The following is a 12,668-nucleotide window of genomic DNA, read 5'->3' on the forward strand; positions in this document are numbered from 1 at the left end:
TCCCCTCTCAGAACTCTCACATCCAACAATCTTCCTATTACATTCCTAGACACAACCACATAGTCCATCAAAGCTCTATCAACAACCCTTCCACCCTCCTGTCTCACCCATGTATACTTATAAATATCTTTCTTCTCAAACAGCGTATTCCCAATCACCATCTCTTGCTCAACACATATCCCTATCATTCGTTCCCCATTTTCATTTCTTCCAGGCACACCATGCATACCAACAACGCCTTCAACTGCTACATTTCCCACTCTAGCATTCAGATCTCCCATCATTACCACATTCACATTCGCTCCAAAACTCTGCAGACACTCATCAACATAATTCCAGAAAGACTCCCTCTCTTGTTCATCCCTTTCACTACCAGGCCCATATGCACTCACGAACACTCACAACTCACGTTCAAATTTCGCTTTCACCCACATCAGTCTCGATGACACCTCCTTCCATTCAATCACACATTGCTGTACTTCCGGACTCACTAACAAGGCCACACCTTCTCTTGCCCCTCCTCTATCAACACCTGACAATCTTCCATTCACACTTCCAAACATAGATTCCCCCTTCCCTTTATCTTCGTTTCACTCAAAGCTAACACATCCAACTTTCTTCTCACAAACATTCTCCCAATCTCCTCCCTTTTAGCCTCAATCGTACTACATCCACGCACATTCATAGACCCAATCTTCAGGGTACGGGGATAACTCCATCCCCCATCCTGATGTTTGCTGTATTCAGGTGTTTTTGGTTGATGACTTCATTTCATTCATTCATTGCCAGACGCCATGTATCCCAGACGGGGTGGCCAATGGCTTAGAGTTAATTGTTTTACAGGGAGGGGCACTAATCCTCCACCAACCCCACTTGACACGTAGGGATGCCAACAGCATCTGGTGTTCCCAGGTGGTCACCCATCCAAGTACTAACCAGACCCAACGTTGCTTAACTTGGCTGATCGGACGGGAAGCGGTGTACTCAACGTGGTATGGCCGTTGATGACTTATTCTGTCAAAGTCCACGTCCTTGAGAGGAATAAAAGAATTGATAAAGCACACACTACCTCTGTCTACGAGTTGCAGACATAAAAATAAAAATAAAAGTGAAAGTAGAAGGAGGGGAACAAATACCTGAGCAGGGTGACTCTAGACGAGCTCTCCCTGTGGGCGGCGTTGTCTGCCATGTCCCGTGGTGGGGAAAAATGGCAGGCAGGGTGAAGGGCAGTGGTCGAGGTGGAGCCAGTGTGGGTCGAGGGGGAGGTGGAGGCATTTAAGAGGGTGACGCATCCTAAAGACTGATCCCCTGCTGGCTAGAGTCAGTGTGGGATGCTGGTGGGAGTAAGAGTGCCCACCAGTGTACGACCTGGGCAGAGTAAAGTGAGGTTTGGTCGGGATTGTGGGAAATGGTATCCAGCTCAACACACTTGAGTATGAGGTACAGCTGATCACTGAAGTATGTGAGAGGAAGTAATGTCTCTCACCTGGTTATGGGGTGGGTGTTGTAAAAGATTTGAGAGAGGTTATCAGGAGACAATTTGTCCTTTTGAAACTTGGCAGTATGGGGTAAAACATCAAGAAAAAGCTTCAGAACTACTAAAGGAGCTTCAAATGGATGGCTGGGGATGAGAGTGCGATGCTGAGGTATAAACTGGGCGTACAATATGGGCTGGTGGGTGGGTTGTATGGGCGTGGCGTTGACTGCAGAGTGTCCCACAAGTGAACCATAATCTTCTCTCTGCAACAAGTTATTAACATGTACCCATATCCGCATCGGGTCTCCAAGGTAAAAAAGAATTAAAAAAAAATAAAAAATAAAAATAATTGTATTCAAATTAAAAGTACTGAAATGGTTGCAGCAAAATTATTGAGTTGAAGGAACTATGCGAACTTTCTTATAATCAACCCCTTCAGTCAGTTACATCAGTTGTCATAAACTTTATTCTGTTCTTCCGACAAGTAGAATTTTTTTTTTTTTTCAGCTTTTTATAATATTTTCAAGTTCAAAATATTTCTTTAGGTCTGGACAAAGTCCTCGGCTCGTAGAAATAATACAAAATAAATTACCTCCTCAAACCGAAGTAGTCAAAATTAGCATGCCATTTTTTGCCTACAGTATGTGCACTGGTTATTGTATTACACAGGTGCAAGGGGAGCTGGGCATTTTTTTACCACTGTTTTTTCTGCTTGTGTGTGTGTGTGTGTGTGTGTGTGTGTGTGTGTGTGTGTGTGTGTGTGTGTGTGTGTGTGTGTGAGTGTGCACGCTTGCCTGTCTCTTGCCTGTCAGTCTCTTATTGTCTGTCTTTCTTTGGACCGTATAACTCAAACAGTTTTAGTTTGAGATTAAGCAATCTTTTTTTCTGAGAACTGCAGATTACAATCAAGGCCACATGGGAAGGATAGTTTACTATTTTAAAAACTACCCTTCAAGGTCCAATTAAGTTTCCTGGGAATTTCGAAAAACGCTCTTGGTGTGTTAAACTAGAGGCAATTACAAGAAATTTTTATTCCTATACGTTTTTCGAAATTTTTAGTTGTTTGTGCATTATTGCATGGCAATAAAGTAACCCAGTTGGGAACCTCGGACGGCTTTTGATGGACCACGCTCATCCCAGCTGGGGTCTCATGGGCGAGTCTTGACACACCAAGCTGAGCCTGACAGGGTTGCTGTGGGCCTTCTCGGAACACTTAGACCACCTTTTGCCAACGTTTTTTTTTTTTTTTTTTTTCATATATAAGAACCTTTGAGTTTATTTGCAACTTAGTTTAAAATTTTAGGTTATATTCAGGTATTCTTTGCAGATACTACTTTTTAATCATTTTTAAGGTAGTTCATTTCACTTTTTTTTCTTTTTTTACCTTCCATCAGAAATTGCATAAAACATTTTACCACGTAGGTATTTTTTCTTCTTTTCCCTGGTAAGTTTTTATTGTTTTGCAGTGAAGTATCAATGAAGGTATAAGTGAAAAATATCTGTCAAAAAATCATTTATAAAAACATACTGTACAAAAGTATAAAAGTGCATACAAAACTGAACGTGCATAAATTACCACCTCTTCTGCAAAATAAAATTACAGATTCTTGTGAAAAGTTATGCAGCAGTTTCTCTCACCACAGTTCCTCTTGTCAGTACCACCCATCCCCCCGTCGTACTTTTTCACATCATGGCATGGCACCTCCTTGGGGGTCTTGGTGGCTCTGTCATAGCGTTTGATATGCGCCATGGGCTCGATCCCTGCATCTCTTGAGAGAACTGTGACGACCCTGTAAACAAAGTAAACAAATCGTAAATAAAAGAAACAGGAAAGTACAGATAAGGTAAGTATAACAGAAATAAAAAAAGGTAGGTATAACAGAAATAAGGTAAGTACAACAGAAATAAGGTAAGTATAAAATAAATAAGGTAAGTAAAACAGAAATAAGGTAAATATAACAAATAAGGTATGAGTAACAGAAATAAGGTAATTAGATCAATAAATGGATAAGGTAAAGATTCTATTTATCCTCCACTTCCTTTATTCTTTCCTCTACTTTCTCACTCTGTCCCCCACTCCTCCAAGTCTTCCCTCCACAGGAATCCTAATAACAAAATTATTTGCATACACACAAACCATCTGGGAAGTCCAGCATGGCCAAATTTCAACAGCCAGAGATGAAGCAATAATTTAAAGCCAGGCATGAGTACACAAAAATTTAAAAGGACAGACAGCTGTCAGTGGTGATTCATACTAACCACCAGTTGCTCTCGATGTCCAAGGAGATGAGAGAACATCATCATCGTTGAGGCTGTCATCCAAAAGGGCATTTATGTCGAAATCAGGGTCAGCAACATCATCGTCAGTGTTACTCTCTACATCATTGTCAGCTTCTTATACTGGGGCAATCCATTTCTGACAACTCTCCTCCAGCCCGGCAGACCAAAAACATGATGGTACCAAACTGAAAAGAATGAAATATGAATCAGTCATCATATATAATCCCCCTCATTACTGAAATTTGTATAATTACATAAATACAGTAGGCTAACCTGACGTAATACATATATATATATATATACTTAAAAAATCTAATTAAATTCTTAAGTCACATCTACAGTGGATAAATAGCAATAATATATTATAATATCAAAGAAAAAACATGCCAGAATGGTAAAATATAATAATTATAGAACTGCGCAGGTGGCAAAAATCTAAACTGTTAAGGCCCATGACAGCCCACTTGGACTGAGCGTTGTCTGTCAAGAGTCGCCTAAAGCAGCCCAACTGGGTTCTCTACTTTTTCACACTCGTTTTTCACTAATTCCAAATTATCACAGCCTAACGAAACCTATATCAAAATGATGCCCAGTTATCCCCCTAAAACATATCAAGTAATGGTGAACTTACCTCCATGAGTAGGAGCATGAGGACACTGGACGTCGGAACAATTTTAGCGAAAAGTTGCCATTTTCAGAGTTGGGCTGACACTGATGCATTCGACGCTTTCTCAGGGAGGGCAGGAAATACCTGCTGCTTCCTGATTGCTCAGATTCGAAAGGGGATGAGTTTCCACCCTGGAAAAAAAAATCCGACCGCCTGATTACCCTAGGCGTGTTGGCGGCTGTTTCAAAACACCCTTGTTAAATATCCCAATTGGGTTACCTGGTAACTAAAGGGTTAATGCATGCTTAGTGAGACGGTAGAAAAGTAAGGCAAAACTGAAATTATTCAACTGTAAGACCAGTCACTCAAAGGTCAAGATTAGAGGATCAGCTCAAACGCTCGACCCTATATTTAAAACAACTCTGATTCGAAATGGACCACACTTAGTGGCAGCCTAGGATGAAGAGATTCCATTTTGAGAACAACAGATTAAAGTTCGGGATCACACAACATGATCAGCTTATACAGTTTTGATCCCATTTGTGCCTGATTAGGGATAGAGCAGAGTCAGGCAAGTATGAAGTATTTCAGTTCTGAGTACAAGACAACATTAAGAGTGTGTATACCGCCTCTAACGCTTGTACAAGATAACTCAGATCACCACCAAGATACTGATTAACTCTTCTTTGGCCCATGACCAACATATCCACAAAATTTCTTTGAAATCCATGAAAAACTTTTTGAGATATCTTGCGGACAAACAAACAAAAACACTCCTGAATTGGAACCCAAACTCATATCACCACTACAGTTTAACTCCTGTCACGCTGATTCTTTGTAAGGTCGTTTATCTCCCCTTAGTTATTGTGCTATAGTCATTGTAAACTGTACCTCATAAGAAGTGTGCATCTTGACCCGCACAGACATTCAGCGTGCCTCATTTGAGGTCAGCACCTCGCCAAAGGTTAATCAATTCATAATTGGCCCAGGATAAACATCTTCACAATTTTTCACTGAAATCCATCAAATACATTTTTAGAAATTTTTGGAACAAACAAATAAACACCTAAACACAGGTGAATATACAGCTTCCAACTTTCATTGCCAGAGGTAACAATAGATTTATAGTCAAGATGGCAGGGAAGAGTCAAAGACCAGTTGTAGGGTGCTAATCGTGCTTTGTGAGTGCTCTGTCTTGCCCTTTTATGATATACTTCACTCCTGCCTGAAAAGTCATGTGTGTTATATATTTCAAATTTCCTGACGTTTTTGTGTAACGAGAGAGAGAGAGAGAGAGAGAGAGAGAGAGAGAGAAGCATGGCGAAGTGCAAAACGCGAAACCCAGGATTATAGGTGGTCAATTCTTCAACTATAAGGTGGTCAGTTTCATTCTTGCTATTCTCCATACGATTAATTCAGTGCAGGTAGGACTTAATGAATTGTAGAAGGTAGATACAGGACTCATTAACCCTTTCATTACTACCGCTCTTTCCTAAACTTAAGAAAGTCGATTGGTAGCTGCAAGGACAAATTAAAACTATGTAATTCTTGGGTTGAAGGAGATGATGTTTGTTTGTATTCTTGCAATTCCCAGGGTATTTTACTGAACTTCGGGTAGACATGTACGGAGCTAATGAAGGGTATATCTAACCTCTGCAGTTCCAGTATGTGCCCAAAACTGCATAAAATCATTCACATACAAAACAAAAGTGAGAATAAATAATCGAGGTAAGTAGTTAATTCCTTTCCCCAAGATGAAGTCTGTTTTTTTTTTTTTTCTAATTCTTGCTACCTCCTGATTATTTAATTCAGTTTATAAAGATTCACTCGTACTGAAGGAATTAAAAACGGCTTTGTCGTCCCCTTAGTACGATTAGATCGACTGCATTTTATTCTTGCCACCCCCACATGATTTTATGCAATTCAGGACATACTTTTCGTACAACAAGGATTAACTAATGCTACATCCAACTCGCTTACTACCATGGCAGTATACTTCATTTTGGCTGCCTCAGAAAATTTTTATTCAGTTTTGGAGGGACCACGTTTACTGAAAAGGTCTCTGAGGGCTTCATCTCAGCCTTTAATAGCTTTAACAGAATGCTCTAATAATAGCAACAATATGTACAGGCATCTTAATAAGAGAGCTACCGGGAACTTTCACAAACACACACACACACACACACCAGGCCAACATCACTTATTGGATTCATGTCAATCTTTGTGAGTGAACAGCTAATCCAACTAACGTTTCCAATAATAACTTTCCGATATAATCTGGAGATATCGAGAATACACAACTGACAAATGTCATTCCGATAAGTGGGTAAATGGAGGTTAGTTCTAATGATCCGGAGCTGGCAGGGATCATGTGATATATCCTTTATGATTCACTTAACTACGGGGAAAGAATATCATCACCAAGAGGCAGCAATAACAAGATGAAAGAGGAACAAATGAACAGAAAATTGTCCTGAAGGAAGCCTAAGTGACGATTTCATACACCTTTCTCGTGGTTGCTTGAATGTTGCAGAGGCAAAAATGAAGTGAAGAATAATGATGGAAAATTATGGTCACCAAACTTGCGCTTCGATATACGATATATATACAGAGAGAGAGAGAGAGAGAGAGAGAGAGAGAGAGATTGACTGATACAGGGAGTTTCAAAATTTTGAATTTTGTGCTTAGTGAACGCACACATCCTGAGTTCCATTTCACGAGCAATGACTTCCCGCAAAATATGAGCACAACTACCTGTTGCTGTCCCACCCCGCAAGGCGTTCATGTTTTGCCCCTTAAGAGAAATGATTCTTTTTCTGACTAACGTCAAAGGCTATCCAGAAACTGAGTTCTAGAACGGGAGAGGCGATGGAAAGCGCGATATTGGACGTCATGAAGCAGTAGTCGCAACTAGAAGACTGAGTGGTCAGTCTCAGCTTTGCTACTACCACAAGCAACACGGTTGTCCACAGTGGGGCTTGCACCAACATCCAGAGTGCCACTGGAAAACAGCTCCTCTTCGTGGCATGCCGCCACCACATCCACGATCTGCCGGGGTCATTAATGCGTTCTTCTCCTCTGGTCCAGAAAACCCTCAGTTCACCTGGTTCAAGGATCACTCACATATCATTGATCAACAGGCTTTCAAACCATACGAAGCTCAGGCTGATCGTTCCGATCCACAACTCTTAGATCAATGGATCTCGAAGCACCAAGACGAGCAGGCTTCCTTCATCATCGCCATAACCCAGGAGGGCCAAGGCCGCGATGACTAATGGGAATTCCTCAGACTTGCACTCCACGTCTTGGGTTATCCACCCCCTAAACCGAGGAACCGATTTGACAGCGTATTCCACCGTCAAGAAATGTACAACAGGCCCAGATGAATGGGGCGGGGAATCTACCTGCTGAAGATTTATCTGTTCCGGGACCAATTCCCTCTTACCCCTCACGAGGAATGGACCCTGAAGCAATTACACGTCTTCTCGTCCACAGTGTACCTTCGAGCTTAGTACTCGTCGCCAGTTGGAATAGATGCACCCTGAAATTATACATCTCTCTCTCTCTCTCTCTCTCTCTCTCTCTACTCGTTAACACACACAATTATATATATATATATATATATATATATATATATATATATATATATATATATATATATATATATATATACTCGTGAAGTTAGTGAATGCACAGCGAGGTTAGATGGTGGGGAATTGGAAAATGTGAGTACGTTTAAGTATTTGGGTAGTGTGATGAGTAAGGATGGAGGTTTGGAGGGTGAAGTGCTTGAAAGGGTACAGCAGGGAAGAAAGGTTGCCGGTTCCTTGAAAGTAGTGATAAGAAACAGGGAAGTGAGCATGGAAGTGAAAAAGTTACTACATGACAGTATTGTGATACCAACTCTAACGTACGGAAGTGAAGCTTGGACATCGTTGGAAGGACACAAGTCAAGAGTGAGAGCAGTGGAAATGAGTTATTTAAGAGAAGCCTGTGGAGTCACGTGGAGAGACAGGCTGACGAATGAGGATATAAAGGAGCGTTGTGGTGTGGATGTGGATGTGATAGGAAGCGTTATGAGGAACACACTGAGGTGGTTTGGCCATGTGGAGAGGATGGAGGGTGAGAGACTGACGAAGAGAGTGTATGTGAGTGAGGTGGAGGGGGGAAGAGGGAGGGGGAGGCCGAGGATGAGATGGAGGGATGGGGTGGAGAGGTATATGAGAGAGGGGGTGTGAGTTGGGAGCAGGGCAGTGAAATGGAGGGGGACAGGGCGACTTGGAGGCGATTTGTTTGTGGCCACCCCAAACGGGATTGAGGCGTCTGGCAATAGAAAAAATATATATATATATATATATATATATATATATATATATATATATATATATATATATATATATATATATATATATATATATATATACTCGTTAACACACACACACACACACACACACACATAATTATATACACACACACACACATATATATATATATATATATATATATATATATATATATATATATATATATCATCATGTTCATCATCATCATCATCATCCGGACATCCTTTCCCACCCAAGGGCAGGGTGAGGAGTAGCAACGTCCAGACAGCAAAAACTTCCCCTATCCAATAGGCCACGCTTCCATTCATTCGTCATTCAAGCCCCCGGAATCCTGGCTCTACGGATATGCCAAAAACATTCAATTCTGCAGCTTCACACAAACGTGTAAATATATATATATATATATATATATATATATATATATATATATATATATATATATATATATATATATATATATATACCATATCGTTTATGAAAGCTCCAACATGCTTGCATATGTCGACCTTGATCACCTAATAGCGGCTTTTCACACTGCTCGATCTCTGGCAGCCTCCCTATTCAGTCCCTTGTACCTGAAGTCACAAACTATGATCTCGTCCCGGGTATTTTTCCGTATTGAACGACGTGCTACACATCCATTTAATCACTGCCATTTCTGAATGGTAGAACCTATGAATACCCTCTTCCTGTACTGTCCATGTCTCACTACCACACTGCATTACACTCCTAACATATGCTGCATTACAAATATCCCTTAGCACAGAGGGGGTCCCCTCTCAGTGTCATGAGAGGCATCAACTCCCAGAACTTCCTCCAACCACTCCTTACCCTAGCCACAGAGCAATCTCCAGCCCCACCTTCAGCATTGTTAGGCGTGAAAAGACTGATCTTGCTGTGAGTCTCTTGACTGTGGAAGGGTTTTGTTATTTTGGAGACTTATGTCCACACGCTCTTTCCGATACATCGATCACACGAAATCAGCATTATCTCTCAGTTTAGCTCTGATACCACATCTCATATGCACCTACACCCTTGTGGCAAACCACATGGCCACTCTTCCTCTGCCATGACAATACCACCACCAGCCCTAGATATCAATTGTCTTGTCGACATTTATTCTCAAACTTTTGTGCCTCATTGCATCTCTCCGTATTCTAAGTCTCCTCTGCTTTCCTCACTTTCTTTGCAATCAACCCCAAGTCATCTGCATACAATATCTACCACGGGATCTCCTTTCTGAAGTCACGCAAGTGAACTTCAAACACCATACCAAACAATAAGGGACTGAAGACTGACCCCAAATACACACCAGCATGCACAGAAAACTCATCACTCAAATCTCCATTCACTGTCACATGCGTGCAAGCACCCAAATACATAGTCATAACCACACTTACCAGTCACTTCCCGATCCCAAGCTTTAACATTGCCCATTTCACCTCCTCTCTGGGGACTTTGCCTAAGCTCTTCTCCAAATCAACAAACACAAAGTACAGCTCCTTTTTCTTCTTAAGTTTTTTCGTGAAGCTAGGAGACAGTGAATATGGCATAAGTGGTCCATTTGCCTGGCATATACGAAAAGTGCATCTCTTCACTGTTCACTCTTTCTCTAACCCCTTAACCACGGTGCGTCACTTTCGTGACGCTTGGGCGCAATGGATCATACCACGGGGCATCACTTTTGTGATTCTGTGTTATTTTGAATTCTCCCGGGCTTTCAAGTGGTGGCTTGTATCATCTATCAGTACTGCCAGTGTCCAACAATAGTCAGCACTGCTAATGTCATCTATACTCCCATCCATTGTTGACAATTTGGCTATTTATCCCCGTTCTTGACTCCCCTCCCTACCTCCCCTCCATTACCCTCTCCTCTTGCCTGCTCGGCCGTGCTGCGCTAAGCAAATCATCCCTGGAATTTTCCACTGATTTCATCCATTGAAATAAGCCCTATGCCCTATTCTTATACAAAATAATATATATATATATATATATATATATATATATATATATATATATATATATATATATATATATATATATATAAAATACGGTAACTGATAGTGCCATACATCTGGAGTTGGCTAATTATCTCCTGGCAACACCCCACGTGCACTTGTTCGCTAATATTCCCTGATAATATCCCCTTGAAATATGCCATATAATCTATTCTCGTAATAAATATATATATATATAAGATAGGAAAGGAGAAGTCTAAGTGATATTTACTTTCACCTGGAACTACCTAATTTCCTGCCAATCATTTCATAGCATATAAATTAGCAGCTATCACCTCGCTGACATTGTCAACCCTCAGCAGACCCATATCCGGCTTGTCATTTGGTTCAGTGTTGTTTATTGAGATGAAAGCACGTAGAACTCGCGCCCCTCCATTTCCGCAGCTTCTAGAGGGCCTTGTGACCTCTACCCCTACTAAACCTCATGTGGGAAGGGGTAAAGGGCTAAATGACTCTGCTGTGGAGCGTGAACTGGCTAATTTATCCCTGATAATGATGGACAGTGACTACAATCTTTCTGGTGAATCGTGTGATGAGCCAGTGGAGGAAATGGTGATAAACTACTAGTGCTTCAGTGTCTCAAGTTCATCCTGGCTCCAAGGGAAAGGAGTCCTTATTTACTGGAAGTGACAGTGTATAACATAGTGTAAATAAAATAGAAATGTAAATAATTACTAATATAAGAATATGAATACAAATACTTGGCGTAATGACAGTCAAGGTTTGTTCTCTACGCTAGCTTACTGAATGAGAAAGGGCCTGGAGTGAAATTAGTGTAATAAAGTAGTAGGAATATAAAGTGTGAGTGTGTTTATGAATAATAAATGACAGAATACCAGAGGGGAATGAGCGCAAGTGGGAAGCTCGTACGTGCTCGTAATTTTCATTGCTTTCACAGTGTTTTCTTTTTTTGGTGTATGGATTCCAAACTACTTGAAAATCATAGAATAGTGTTTCTAGTGATAATATCAGGCTGTGGGAATCACATTACTGGGTGTCGGGAAGCGTAAAGTGGAAAATTCGTTACCCAACTTCAGAAGTCTAACAAGTCCTACGGTACTCGACGAAGGCTCAAGAAACATCTCAGGAGAAAGATGAAGGTATGTACCATAAGCACATTTAATTATAATATCAATCAATCAATCAATCATTTCCTGTGGCACCCTCGGGGATGCATAGGGCCTCGATGAACTCACACCACCACATCCTATCTTGTGCTAACTCCTCAAGGTCTCCCCAACACTCATCTCCAGCTTCCCGTCTCATTGTCCTCACCCACGTCTCTTTTGGCCTTCCTCTACCTCTCCTACCAGGTGCCACCCACCCTGGTGTACCTCGTACTATTCCCTGTCTCCTATACACATGTCCTAGCCACTTCCATCGTGAGAATCTAACATATTCATCGATCGGCTGCACTCCCGTTATTTCTCTAATTCTACTATTTGGTATCCTTTCCCACCACTTAACTCCTAATATTCTTCTAAGTGCTTTATTTTCAAACACCAAGAATTTATTTTCCATAGTCACTGTGCTGTACCAAGACTCGTGTCCATAAATTAAGATACTCCTAACCATTACCTTATAAAGTTTGATTTTTGTATGCACAGAGAAATTGTTATTATTCCAAATATTTTTAAGCATTCCCATTGCCTGATTAGCCTTCTTTAACCTTTCCTCGAATTCAAAGTTCAAAGAACCATCCTTGGCTAAATAAGTACCTAAATATTTAAACCTATCAACTTGCTTTACAACCATACCTCCAATTACACATTCCTGCGCATTTTCCATATTCATATTGATTATTTCAGTTTTTCCACAATTAATAACCAAACCCACCTTGCGACCTTCACTCACCAAACAGTCCAACACTCTCTGCATCTCTTCTGGCCCATCACAAATCAAAACTATATCATCTGCATAATCTAAATCTAAATATTCTAAGA

General features: G+C 40.9%; 1 non-coding gene across 1 annotated transcript; it reads right to left on the minus strand.

Moving 5' to 3' along the window:
* Positions 1 to 887: 887 nt before the first annotated feature.
* On the minus strand, positions 888 to 1,006 carry LOC145416830 (5S ribosomal RNA). Its single transcript, XR_013900353.1, has one exon. It is a non-coding gene; the product is annotated as a 5S ribosomal RNA (ribosomal RNA).
* Between the last annotated feature and the right edge of the window lie 11,662 nt (positions 1,007 to 12,668).

This window comes from Coenobita brevimanus, chromosome 107 (assembly GCF_032717465.1).
Source record: "Coenobita brevimanus isolate Jiangsu-jjx chromosome 107, ASM3271746v2, whole genome shotgun sequence".
NCBI lineage: Eukaryota > Metazoa > Arthropoda > Malacostraca > Decapoda > Coenobitidae > Coenobita > Coenobita brevimanus.